The sequence below is a fragment of the Pinus tabuliformis genome, chromosome 2_2 (assembly GCF_031772625.1).
Source record: "Pinus tabuliformis cultivar Carrire ecotype Pingquan chromosome 2_2, CPIR1, whole genome shotgun sequence".
Taxonomy (NCBI): domain Eukaryota; kingdom Viridiplantae; phylum Streptophyta; class Pinopsida; order Pinales; family Pinaceae; genus Pinus; species Pinus tabuliformis.
In genome coordinates, this window is record NC_142300.1 from 325580407 (window position 1) to 325595353 (window position 14947).

Consider the following 14947-nt stretch of genomic DNA (forward strand, 5'->3'; position numbering starts at 1 on the left):
GAATTGAAGCAATCATCGCCGGTATGGTGCAAGCTGCAACTACAACAATAAATGGCACCAATGAGGCACTGCTGCCCAATTTAGAGATGATCTCCACATCAAAGTGACTTTGATTTATGAAACAGGAGACCAACACAATAATTCCCATAACCCAATGCAGAATAAGCTGCAACCCCAAGTCCAAGATGTACAAACCACGAATACCAGGAAAAGAGCAGATACCATAAGTGTGAAAAATCCCTTGTAGTTCTTCCTACCAATGTAGTTATTAAGCCACTGACAATGATGATCAAATCCATCAACACATTTGTCTCATACTTGGTAGTGCTTGCTGTATTTGAAGATCTCCACTTCGCACAGGCTGCAATAAAGCATGGCATCATCACAAACTTGTTGCTCTCAAGGTTGCTTTTTGGAACAAGTACTCTTGCATACATGAGCAAAAGGGAACCAGGCACAAATAACAATCCAAAACGACGAAAGACTATTGAAGCCAGTTTTCGTTTCCTCCAAGTTCCTGGATTCCTTTACAGGCAATACAATCACCAGGTCGATCTCTGACTGGTCTTTTTCTCCCATAGATTCAATATTTGCCTCATCAACAGATCCGAGTAATGGATCATTGTATGAAGCCTTTCTATGATCAGAAACTTTCTTCTTTTTAGATCTGAATAGATCGAGCCTTCTCCACCTTCTTGCCTATGGTTTCACGCCCCACCAAATTCTTTTGTCAATATTTAATAATTCAAAAAAACGTTACCATATCTCATTATTTTATACTGTAATTGCATCTCTCAATGATTTCGTACCTTCTAATTGTCTTCTTTTTAAAATCTCTTTTTATTTATGCGTATTGGAAAGTTTATTTATTATATAGGCATAATATGGTTTAAATATCCAATAAGGTAAATAAAATAATCTTTATATTTGTTTTATTTTATTTTTGGAAGTAGTGGTGGTTGTACTATAAATTATGGAGAGAGTGGAGGATGGGAACTTTTACTTTTAGGTGATACCTTATTTGTAATGAATATACAATATTTCATTTACGAATTATTTATTAGTTATATATAATAATATATAATATCATTGATATTTAGTGAAGAAATATATTTAGTGTATTTATTTATCTCGAACATTTTATATATAGTGTCAATATATATTCACATTTAAATAGAAATTATTAATAATATTGGATATTATTACTTTTTTTTTTACCTCTATTTAAGGGAATGCACACATGGATGGTTAATATTAGTAGTGTAAAATTAGTATGGTATAAATTGGAATAAAATAATATATATATCAATTTATATATTATTGATTGTTTTGATGTAAAGAGTATGTTATTTATTAAACAAATGTATTATGTATTAAGTAATTTTTTATTAAATGGAGTTGAAAAAAAATAAAATATAATAATAATTTGGTGTTAATAAAGTATTTAGAGCATGACTAACAGGTACTTTTCACTAGTAACCTAGCTAGTATTAAAAGAAAATTTGTAGGAGCTCACACATAAGAGGATTTAATAAAGCCTTGTGGATCTTATCCGTATTAGTAATTGTTGTTTACCAACATAGTTAAATAAAAACTCATGACTATCGTATATACATGTGTGTGGGTCAGCTAAGAGTGGACAAGTCATAAGTTGCGCTAATAAGTCTTAAGTACCATACAGATATTGAACAATTCAAAATGGTGAGGACATGAAGAAATCAAGGTCAAGTAGAGTCATCACAAGCACATCTTACAAATAACCCATTACCTTCACCAAAGTTGACTCTCATCTTGCGTTCCCTAGAAGAAATTAATGAGACCTTAAAAGGGTGCCAAACAATTGAAGTGGAAGTTGAGCATCCTCCATCAGGGTTAGGGAATCTTGAGGGATCAAGAAACTTGTAGGTTTTAGCCCCGTATAGAAAATACCTGCATACGAATTCTAAAACACAAAAAATAAACAATGCGAGAGCATAACACATAAAACACATATACATAGATATTTTCCCCTAGATCCCAAAACTAGGACTACCAGCTTGATTTTTCATTATGTTCCTTTCAATGTTATAATACATATTTATACATGCCGAAGCATTAAATACCATGGAACGAAAACCATCATGTCCAAAACCATGGACCAAAAACCATCACATCCAAAACCATGGACCAAAAACCATCGTGTCCAGACCATGTGCAAAAATCATGCACAAAACCATAGGTAGGTCTGCCCAACCTAACATAGGGTCCAGAAAACAAAATTTTCTGGGGCGATGCCCCGGACCCCATAGAGGGGGGTTACTTACACCCCTCAAACCCCCTATGATCGCCTCGCTACGCAATTGACACAATGAAGGGGGGGCTTTGCCCCCCCTCTAACCCCTTGTTAACTACGTGGGCTAGTCGTGGAAATAATATAACACAACCCAACATTCTCTCGCTTTTTGTTTTCTTTCCATAAGGGGCCACAAGAGAGCTTAGTCATTTATCCAGCCCTGCAATGCCCATTGTTTCTCTACACCATGAGAAACTTCTCAGAGCTCACAGATTTTGTCAATGCATTTACAGTATTCTTCAAAGTGCCCACCTTTACTAGTACCACCTTTTTGCCCTCTATCATATTCCTCACAAAGTGATATTGAACATCAATGTTCTTTTCCTTTGAATGATATGTAGGGTTCTTTGCCAAGAAAATTGCACTTTGGCTGTCACAGTCTATCCTTATATCTCCCTGTACTAACCCCATACTTGAACACAATCTCTACAACCAAACTGCTTCCTTTCTTACATGAGTGGCTACCATGTATTCGCCTCTGTAGTTGATAGTGCCACTATAGATTGTTTCTTACTCATCCAAATGATTGTACCTCCAAATAGGTTAAACACATACCCACTTGTAGATCTTCTCTGATCCAGATTTCCAGCCCAGTCTGCATCAAGAAAGCTACGAATATCCAACACTCTATCCAATCCTAGTCTTCCTTGGTAGGACAAACCATAATCACTACTTCCACACAAATACCTGAAAACCCACTTCACTATTGTCCAATGCTCCTTCACTAGTTTTGACATAAGCCTGCTCAATACTCCCATTGCATGTGCAATGTCTAGTCTAGTACAGACCATTGCATACATCAGGCTACTGACTGCACTTGCATATGGAACACGGGACATGTCCTCTTCCTCTTCGTCTTTCTTGGGACACTGTTCAGTAGATAACATCACACCTACATGAATATGAATCTTCATTGGTTTACTATCTTGCATATTAAACCTCTACAGTATTGTCTCGACATACTTCCTCTAGTTTAACTAGAGCTTGTCTTTGCCTGATCTCTTTTAATTTCCATGCCCAAAATATAGTTTGCAGCACCATGATCTTTCATGTCGAATTTGAAGAACAATTGGGTCTTCAAATCCTGGATCACTTCTTTGTCATTTCCAACAAGCAACATATCATCCACATACAAGACTAGATAAATAACACAGTCACTAATTAATTTAAATTACACACAGTGATTTGCTTTGCTTCTGGTGAAGCCAAGTCCCCATATAAATGTATCAAATTTCTTATACCATATCCTTGGTGATTGTTTTAACCCATACAAAGACTTCTTTAACTTGCACACTAGTTCTTTCTTACCCTTCACTGCAAAGCCTTCAGGTTGCTTCATGTATATTTACTCTTCTAGATCCCCGTGAAGAAATTTTGTCTTCAAATCCATTTGTTCTACCTCAAAATCAAAAGAAGTAGAAATAGATAAAAGTAATCTAATAGAAGTTACCTTGGCAACAGGAGAAAAAATATCACCAAAATCAATTCCCGACACCTGAGAATAACCTTTTGCTACCAACCAAGCTTTGTATTTCTCCACCTTTCCTTCTGCATTTGTCTTCTTCTTGAACACCCATTTGTTGCCAATTGGTTTCCTTCCAGCCGACAACTCCACCAGATCCCAAAACCTCATTTTTGTGCAAAGATGCCATTTCATCAACCATGGCCTCTTTCCAGAGTTTACCATCCTCTGAATCTACTGCTTCCTTCACAGTTCTGGGATCATCATCAGTAATAAATAAATAAAAATTTGAACGGAAAGTAGATGGACTATACCTTCCTAGCTGCCTTCTTTCTCGAACTGATCTTCTCACACTCAAAGTTTCTGGCTCTTCATCTTCTGATTCCTCCTCTGTTGTAGACTCTGATTCTTCCTTCTTAAGCTCAAACTCTATCATCTCAAGTTTCTTTGCTTGGACTTCATGTTTAATAACATCTTTCACCTATTTGAACACCACATCTCAGTTGTACATAACCTTCCTTGTTACTAGGTTCCAGAGATTATAACCCTTTAAACCATCCTTATACCCAATAAAGATGCACTTTTCAGATTTACTACCCAACTTGGTTCTTTTCCCCTTTGGAACATGTACATATGCATCACACCCAAATACCTTCATATGTGAAAGAGAGGGTTTCTTACCAGTCCATACCTCCTTTGGAGTCTTATCCTCCAATGCTAATGAAGGTGATCTATTGACTAGGTAACATTCTATCTCCACTGCCTTTGCCTAGAATTCCTATCCTAACTCGGCACCACTGAGCATGCTTCTTTCCCTTTCCATCAACGTCTTGTTCATTCTTTCTGCAACTCCATTTTCCTCAGGTGTGTATGGAGTAGTCTTCTGCCATGCTATACCAGACTTCTTAAAAAATTCTCCAAATTCCTTACTGCAAAACTCTCCACCGTTATCTATCATCAACACCCTTATCTTCTTCTTTGTATGGCTTTCCACCAGAGCCTTAAATTATTTAAACCTGTCAAAGACTTCAGATTTCTTCTTAAGGAAATATGTCAATGATGGACGTTGAGAAGTCATCTATAAATGATACATAGTACACAAACTTACCCAGTGATGGAACCTTCACATGTTCAAACACATCACTGTGCACAAGTTTTGATATCTGTTTCGCCCTGTTACCACCAGAGGGGAAAATCACCCGATTCTACTTCCCATATACAGAATTTTCACAAAAATCAAAATCCAGAGAGCTATTACTCATATCTTCTACCATACCTTTACCATGAAGTATTCAAAGGCCCTTCTCTCCAATATGTCCAAGCCTTTGATGCCACAACATGGTCTTCTCTCCAAAGACCACTAGATTTCATGCTACCCTTTCAAGAACCACAAAGTTGTTGCACCCATCAACAACAGTTTTACCTTACAGCTTGTATAGAGTTCCAATCCGAACTCACTGCATCAATACTAGTGCTCCCTGAACATCTTGTAGGTATCCTTTTTGAACACTATTTTTACACCTGTATCATCCAGTTTGATTACAGAAATTAGACTTCTGGCCAATGCAAGAATATGCAGAACACCCAGAAGTATTCTAATCCTTCCACCTTGTAGCTTCAACTTTACTTTTCCATGACCAATGATTCTAGCCTTCCTATCATCCCCTAAGAAGACATCACCATCATTGTATCTATCATACTCGCAGAATCACTCTCTATGGGGAGTGAAGTGAAAGGATGCACTTGAGTCAGTCAACCATGCCTCATGATCTACATGTGTACTTGAAGAAGCCAAGTACACATCCCCACCTTCATGTGAGGTGGTTTTCGCCTCTGTAGAAGGAGCATCATCAGATCCCTTTCCTTTATCAGGAGCTTTAGATTTAGAGTCCATTTTGTAGTGCCCTTTCTTTCCGCATTTCCAGCACACCACCTTTACATGTTTTCCTAGAGATTTAGATCTCTCTCTAGATTTAAATCTCCCACTCGACGACTTATTTTTGTTTCTATTCTCGTACAGACAAGGAATCACCATTCTGGCTCTCCATATTTTTTCATCTCATATCCTCTATCAGCAAGAATGAGACTATTTCATCAAATTGCAAGGAATTTGTATTGCTACCTATTGTAATAACTGTTGGCATTATGATACAAGTGTTGTCCTTGATGGCAACTCACTCAGAGACAGGTACAAGTGATGGCAACTTGATCAGAGGACAGATCTCAGTACAGCAGGACAAGAAAGAGATATACGCAGGTTCATTAAGGAAAATCAGCGTGTACACGCAGGTTGGCTTTAGTAAAAGCGCGTACATGTGGAAAACTTATCTTTGGTCCATGGCGGTTAGTCCTTGGAAGTTGTGCCTGCGGTTAGTCCTTGGAAGTTGTGCCTATGGTTTTGGACCATAGTGTCTCGACAGACGTGTCGATCCCTAGTTTTGAAGTTGATGGTATTGTGTTACTATGGTTTTGGACCGTGGTATTGTGAAGGGCCTAAGGCTATATAAGGAGAAGATCATTAGGCAAAGTTGGAAGCAAGGGTGTGTCTGACGAAGTGATGAAGATCTGAGGAAGTGTGAGATCCAAATGCTGGTTATGGGTTGGTGATCTGAACCAAGGTTTCACTCATGTGGAGAATGATGACGAACGATGGAACGGGATCTCAAGGCTTGGAATGATTATCTTCATATGGTTTGACTGTGAATAGACTAGATCTATTGACGCATGTTTATTGTCATGATCTGGGTATGTTTTGATGTCTAATATAGCTGCGGAGTTTAAGTTTGAATTTACAGATCTGTACGCGGGTTGTCTTTGGTAAAAGAGCGTATACACGCAGGTTGGGTTCATCAAAGTAGCGTATACAATGTGAAGTTTTAAGATGGAGTTGGATCTGGTTGTTGTTATGTTGTCTGGTTGTTGTTGACAGGGTTTCAGTGATTCAGTATTGGGTGATTCAGAGATTGATGATGCAGGTTGTACTACAATGGTGATAGTTTCATGGATCCAGTATGAAAATGTATGAAACGTGGTCCCGGGAAGATCGTAGAGTTCAGTAGGCTAGCACCTACATACTGGTAAACATATCAGCCAGTACAAGAGCCAGGGGGTTGTAGCTCCCTTCCAGGAGCAGCTGGAGAACAAGTAAAGGTTGGAGCATTCTGTAGGCAGGAACCTACGTACTAGTAAATGGATCAGCTAGTACAAGAGCTAAGAGGGTTGTAGCCCTCTACAAGTTGTAGCCTGTGTGCTGGTAAATGACTGCACCAGTACATTGTAAAATAAGTTTCTTATAAAAGAAGAAAGAGATGAATTGCAGCAGGTGGTTTTCACCCACATTGGGTTTCCACCTTATATCATGGTGTTCATGTGTGTGGCTTTTGTGTGATCATCTGTTCTGTTATACTGCACCTGTTTCCTGTTAATATGGTTAATAATGTTCTGATGCATTTACTGAAGATAAGCTAACTGAATCATAAGATCTCTAGATATACGCTAGTTGCTTTAGACACAGTAGCGTGTACACGCGGGTTCACTTAACTGAAGTAGCGTATATGTTTCTGAGTATGAAATTAGTAAAGGTTTTACTGATATGATAATACTGATTCACCCCCCCCCCCTCTCAGTATTATTTCCAACAATTGGTATCGGAGCAGGTCCTTCAGAGAAACTTGATCGCTTGAAGGAGATTCGTAGAACAATGGGGAAGAAAGAGCGTCAGAAGAAGAAGACAGCTCAAAGGAACAATGACAACCTGCAGTTGAGTGGAAGCAAGTATTCACATCCTGAATCACCTCAGATTGAAGATGGAAAAGCAAATGAAGCATCAAATCAAATCGTAGATCAGCAAGATCTACCTAGCAAAAGGGAGAATGCCCTCAAAGAAGAAATCATCAGATTAGAAGATCAGTTGGAATGTACCTCCAGAATTCGACAAATGCTGCTAGCGCTGAATAAAGAGCAAGAAAACGAGATCCTTAAACTAAGGCATCAGCTGGATGAAGGAAGGAAAGCTGAAGAGACCTTGAAGAAGCAATGTCTGGAAAAAGAAGAACAACATCAAGTTGAGGTAAATATCTTGAAAAGTAAATTAGAAGAAAAAGATAAACTATTACGATTTCAAGATAGTACTAAGACCTTGGATGATATTCTTAGTAGTCAAAGGTCCCCTGCTATCAAAACTGGTCTTGGTTTTCATGAGTCTATTGAAGGTGAATCTGGTTCACAAAGTAAGACAAGAATCTCTAATGCAAAATTTGAAAGGCTCTACAAGGAGATGAAAGGACAACCCCATCAACAATCAACAAAAGAGACTCCTCAAAGAAAATCTTTTACTCCTCCCATGAATAATGTTGAATGTTATGTATGTCATAATCTTGGACATGTTTCAGCCATATGTAGAAGAAGAAGGTTTCAAGACCATCATGCAGAAAGATCATCACATTCAAGGTACTTTAATGATATTGCTTTTCCTGCAATATGTTTGGCCACAAAGCTGCTGATTGCTATCGGAGGAATATGAAACATGTAAGATGCTATCCATGTAACAAGCTTGGACATAGAGCAAAGGATTGCAGGAACAGAGCTCATGATAAGAAGAAATCATCAACATGCCTGAAGATATGGAAGAAGAAGGAAGTTCAGTCAGAAAGATGTGGCACAGCACAGGGTACTCAGCACAGCACAGACCTAACAGACTCAGGGGGAGCTGAAGGTATAGAACTTCTGTGTTATAATTCTCATACACAAGTTTCATGGAGGAAAGCCGCGTATATATGCGAGTTTCACACTGCAAAGTCGCGTATATGTCAATTTGTGAAAAAGCAGTGGGGACAGACTCAGAAAAGGGGTCTGATATGATCCAGTCCAGTATATGCTCTATTGGTTAACAGTTACAGTCTGCTGAGGATGTCTGGAAATGTCTTGATACTTATGGCACAGGCTCAGGGGCAGCATATACTTCAAATAATGCATTGTTGGCATTATGGTTAGAAGTTGTTGATAAAGTCTATGATACATCTTGTTGTTTGATCAATGGTATTGCAGGCTGATTCTTATGGTACAGATCATGATGCTGCTGGTGGCTTTCATAAGTCTTGGTCTAGATATTTCATCACTATGTCATGTATCTCTTTTGTGATATCTCTTTTATGATGTCAAGGTCATGTAACGGCCTATGTTGGTTTCCCCACTATGCCTGGGATGAATGATGTAATGTTCATGTCTTATCATGAGTAATCTCTTAATGTATCTCCACATGGTTAGGTGGATGAGTCAATATTGGTATATCCCCACTAGGTTGGGTGATGAATGTATGTATTGAGTCTTTTGGTGATAGGAAGGTCTTCTATGATGTATAAGTCTTTGTTCTTCTTGAAGAACATCTTTTGCAGATCTTACCTACAGTCAAGGGGAGCATGAACAGCACAATTCAGCAAGAGCAGGATGGATAGATTGGTACACTTTGACATACACAAATGGGGAGCACATTTGGAGATTTCAGCAGGTACTCAGGGGGAGTATGGACAGCAGAAGGTATACCAAAGAAGAGAATATCTTGGTCTGCCCTTTGCCCTTGATGTCAAACGGGGAGAGTAACTTGGTGTGGTGGTTGCCGTCAAGTCCAAAGGGGGAGATTGTTGGCATTATGATACAAGTGTTGTCCTTGATGGCAACTCACTCAGAGACAGGTACAAGTGATGGCAACTTGATCAGAGGATAGATCTCAGTACATCAGGACAAGAAAGAGATATACGCAGGTTCATTAAGGAAAATCAGCGTGTACACGCAGGTTGGCTTCAGTAAAAGCGCGTACATGTGGAAATCTTATCTTTGGTCCATGGCGGTTAGTCCTTGGAAGTTGTGCCTATGGTTTTGGACCATAGTGTCTCGACAGACGTGTCGATCCCTAGTTTTGAAGTTGATGGTATTGTGTTACTATGGTTTTGGACCGTGGTATTGTGAAGGGCCTAAGGCTATATAAGGAGAAGATCATTAGGCAAAGTTGGAAGAAAGGGTGTGTCTGACGAAGTGATGAAGATCTGAGGAAGTGTGAGATCCAAATGCTGGTTATGGGTTGGTGATCTGAACCAAGGTTTCACTCATGTGGAGAATGATGATGAACGATGGAACGGGATCTCAAGGCTTGGAATGATTATCTTCATATGGTTTGACTGTGAATAGACTAGATCTATTGACGCATGTTTATTGTCATGATCTGGGTCTGTTTTGATGTCTGATATAGCTGCGGAGTTTAAGTTTGAATTTACAGATCTGTACGCGGGTTGTCTTTGCTAAAAGAGCGTATACACGCAGGTTGGGTTCATCAAAGTAGCGTATACAATGTGAAGTTTTAAGATGGAGTTGGATCTGGTTGTTGTTATGTTGTTTGGTTGTTGTTGACAGGGTTTCAGTGATTCAGTATTGGGTGATTCAGAGATTGATGATGCAGGTTGTACTACAATGGTGATAGTTTCATGGATCCAGTATGAAAATGTATGAAACGTGGTCCCGGGAAGATCGTAGAGTTCAGTAGGCTAGCACCTACATACTGGTAAACATATCAACCAGTACAAGAGCCAGGGGGTTGTAGCTCCCTTCCAGGAGCAGCTGGAGAACGAGTAAAGGTTGGAGCATTCTGTAGGCAGGCACCTACGTACTAGTAAATGGATCGGCTAGTACAAGAGCTAAGAGGGTTGTAGCCCTCTGCAGGTTGTAGCCTGCGTGCTGGTAAATGACTTCACCAGTACATTGTAAAAGAAGTTTCTTATTAAAGAGGAAAGAGACGAATTGCAGTAGGTGGTTTTCACCCACATTGGGTTTCCACCTTATATCATGGTGTTCATGTGTGTGGCTTTTGTGTGATGATCTGTTTTGTTATACTGCACCTGTTTCCTGTTAATATGGTTAATAATGTTCTGATGCATTTACTGAAGATAAGCTAACTGAATCATAAGATCTCTAGATATACGCTAGTTGCTTTAGACACAGTAGCGTGTACACGCGAGTTCACTTAACTGAAGTAGCGTATATGTTTCTGAGTATGAAATTAGTAAAGGTTTCACTGATCTGATAATACTGATTCACGCCCCCTCTCAGTATTATTTCCAACAATAACCAGACTATCCCACAAATCTGGCAGAGAACACAACAAACTGATGCACTTATATTCATCTAAAATTTTAATATCAACAAACAATAACTAACTTACCATAGTATTAAATGCATTCAGATGCTCTGTCATCGAGTCTCCATCGTTCATCCTTGGGTTATACAACTTTTTCTGGAGGAACAATTTATTCACCGGAGAGTTAGATTGGTACAAAGTCCCTAGCTTATCCCACAAAGCCTTCGACGTAGCTTCCCCTGATACATTCAGTAATACTGAATCTGAGACACACAATTGCATTGTGCTCTTTTCCTTCCGATCCAAATTCTTCCATTCCTCATCGAACACTCCCATTGGTTTAGTACCCAGATCTACTGCGATCCACTGATCTTTATCCACCAACGAAGCCTCCATCTTTAGTTTCCTCAACTCAAAATTCTAACCATCCAATTTATCGATCTCTATCTTTCCACTGCTCATCATCTTCTTTAACCACCAGAATCGATCTCGCAGGTCTCCCACTGAACAGAGTCTACCACAGGCACAAGCGAAACCCATCAGCAACAAAGGCATCCCCTTGAAGCCAAAACAACTTTGATACCAAATGTAGGTTGTAACACCATACAGAAATTACTTGCATATGAATTCTAAAACACATAAAATAAATAATATGAGAGCATAACACATAAAACACATATATACAGAGATTTTCCCCTAGATCCCAAAACTAGGATTACCAGCTTGAATTTTCATTATGTTCCTTTCAATGTTACAATATATATTTATACATGCCGAAGCATCCAATACCACGGACCGAAAACCATTGCGTCCAAAACCATGTGCGAAAATCATGCACAAAAGCATAGGTAGGTCAGCCCAACCTAACATAGGGTCCAGAAAACAAAAATTTTCGAGGTACTACCCCGAAACCCATAAAGGGGGGTTACCTACACCCCTCAAACCCCCTGTGACCCCCCCGCTACACAACTGATGCAACGAAGGGGGGGCTCTAGCCCCCCTCTAACCCACTGGTTAACTACATGGGATAGTCATGGAAGGAATATAACACAACCCAACAAGACTCTGATAGAGGACCTCCATGTGAAGGAATTACTAGGGAGCTCTAAAATATTAAGCTCCAAAAGTTTGTTGGAGGTCATGCTAGCGAACTTGTAGAAGCCCGATTAGAAGGAATGAGAAGGTGCTTCGCACTAAGTGATCATTATTCCAATTCAAAAGCTAAAATAGCAATATTCCAACTCAGAGATAGTGCTTTGAATTGGTGGGGTAACTTAGAGCATCAACTACACCTCACTCCAGACACAGTTACTTGGGAGTTATTTGAGGAGAGAATCAAGAAAAGGTACCTACTAGCATATTATGAAGAACAATAGGTAGGAGCCTTCCATGTCTTGGTACATGGAAATCGTACGGTAGAAGAATATTAGATTAGATTGATGGAATTGGTCCAGTGTGTATCCTACATGGATATGGAACAACACCAAGTGGATCATTTCATTTATGGATTGAACCCTAAGATTAGGGCAATGATGCGGATGTGGAAACCATCCTCAATTTCCAAAGATATGGAACATGCTTATTATGTTGAAGAACACTTAGACTTAAAGGGTGGAAACAAACCCATTTTTCCACAACAACGAAGGTTTATGGGGAATTCCCCTCGCACCTTCTCCAGGGGAGGAAGTTTGAGGCCACTGCCATATGGAAAGAAGGTTGTACCCAGAACACTAATAGTGGGGTCAATGGTTACTAGTGCATCTTTACCCACATCTTCAAATGCGCGTGCAAATCAAGGTCATATGCAAGGAGCAACATGTAGGGTCAGAGGTCCCAAGGGAAGGGACTCTTTCCAAACAACTCCACAATATTTAGTTCAAGCTCTACCACACATCAGTTATTGGGGATGCGGGGGACCTCATTACCAGCGTGACTGCCCTAAGTTACAAACTGGTGACAACCGTAGAGAAGGAGAAGCACCAATGGAGGGGGGAGTTAAGTAGCCACCATCGAATCTATGTTGCAGTTGATAACTAGCAAGTTGAACACCAGTCTGTCATGGTAGAAACCTAAGGTATGATAAACAAAGTAAAAATTGAAATTTTGTTTCGTTGAGGTGCTACAAATAGTTTCATTTAACTAGTTGCATTAGAAAAATGTGGGTTGGCAGCGTATGATCACGATGACTTTAAGTAATTTGAGATGGATTCTGGGATAAAACAAGCAATAGGACCTAGTGTTGACCAATGTCAAGTAAACCTTGGGGTGTGTATGACTAAGTCGAAGGCATATGTCACAATATTGGGGATGTATGATGTAATTATTGGAATGGACTGGCCAGAAGCTCATCAAGCTTTAGTAGACTATTTCAAGAAGAAGGCGATTTGTTTAGATGATGAAGGTAGGGCAATTGAGAGTTTTGGAATCAAGAGAGGAGTGTTGCTATGATTCATATCGATGATGAAGGTAAAATGTTGTCTCCGACAAGGTTGCAAGCTATATGTGGTTGAGGCTGTAAGTGACCAGAAAGGACCCTCCCTAGATCAACACCCAATTTTGTCAGAATTCAAGGATTTTTTTCCTAAGTAATTGCCTGGATTACCTCCTATAAGGGAGATTTATTTCAAAATCTACCTAAAACCTGGTGTAGAACCAATATATAAGACACCCTATAGGATGACAACTCTGGAACTTTTTGAGTTGCATATGCAGTTAAAAAGAGCTCTTAGAATTGGGATTTATCAAACCTAGTATTTCACCTTCGAGTGCACAGTGATTTTTGTCAAGAATAAGGATGGTTCCTTACGGCTAAGCATAGATTATAGGGACTTCAATAGAGCCACAATAAAGAATAGGTACCCGATACCTCGAATAGAGCACCTATTTGATCAAATGAAGGGAACAACGGTTTTCTCAAAGATAGGTCTACGATATGGATACCACCAATTGAGGATTAAGGAAGAGGACATCTCAAAATCTACATTTTGAACTCGTTTTGGGCACTATGAGTTCATAGTTGTTCTATTTGGTTTGACTAATGCACCAGCATTATTCATGAGCCTCATGAATGGTGTGTTCAGGAAGTGTTTGGACCAATTTGTGCAAGTTTTTCTAGATGACATTCTTGTGTATTCCAAGAATGAAAAGGAGCATGAAAAGCACCTAAGGGTCGTATTGAATTGCTTAAGGGAAAATCAATTGTATGGAAAATTGTCAAAATTTTGCTTCTTTCAAAAGAAAGTTCATTACCTTGGGCACATCATTTTAGGAGTAGGGATTTTAGTTCACTCAGAAAAGGTGAAGGCCATAATGGATTGGCTAGTACTGAAAAATGCTCATGAGTTATGTAGTTTTATGGGGCTAGCAGGGTATTATCACAGGTTTGTGGAAGGGTTTTCGAGGATTGCAAAACCCATCACCACATTACAGCGAAAGGGGGTCAAGTATGAATGGGCATACGAATGTGACATTGCATTCACAGAACTAAAGAGGTTATTAACTAGTGCATCGATCCTTCGAGTATTGGACATCAAAAAACACTTCACTGTCTGCATCGATGCTTGGAGGCAAGGATTGGGTGTAGTATTGATACAATAAGGCGGAGTAATAGCTTATGCATTTAGAAAATTAAAGAAACATGAAGAGTTGTATGCTACCCATGACTTAGAATTAGTAGCAGTGATGTTAGGTTTGAATATTTGGAGACACTACCTCATTGGGAGAATATTTGAGTTAAGAACAAATCATCAAAGCCTAAACCACCTCTTCACTCACAGGGATTTGAATTCTAGACAAAGGCGGTGGAGTGAATTCATGAGTGAGTATGATTTTTAGATCTCACACATCAAGGGAAAGGATAATGTGGTGGCTGATGCACTAAGCAGGAGACCATGAACCTTCTCCCTAGTAGCCTTAAAGGTAAATTTGAGGGAATGTGTGTTGGAGAAACTCTTTGAAGATAGTTTGTATATAAAGGTTATCTCAGCACTCCAGAGTGGGAAGTAGATAGAACCAGAGTTTCAAGGAT

At 39.3% G+C, this 14947-nt stretch overlaps 1 protein-coding gene across 6 annotated transcripts in view; it reads left to right on the forward strand.

Moving 5' to 3' along the window:
- Nucleotides 1-14947, forward strand: part of LOC149192600 (uncharacterized) — an 84370-nt gene that overhangs the window by 2713 nt on the left and 66710 nt on the right. The gene's annotated exons all lie outside the window — the stretch shown is intronic.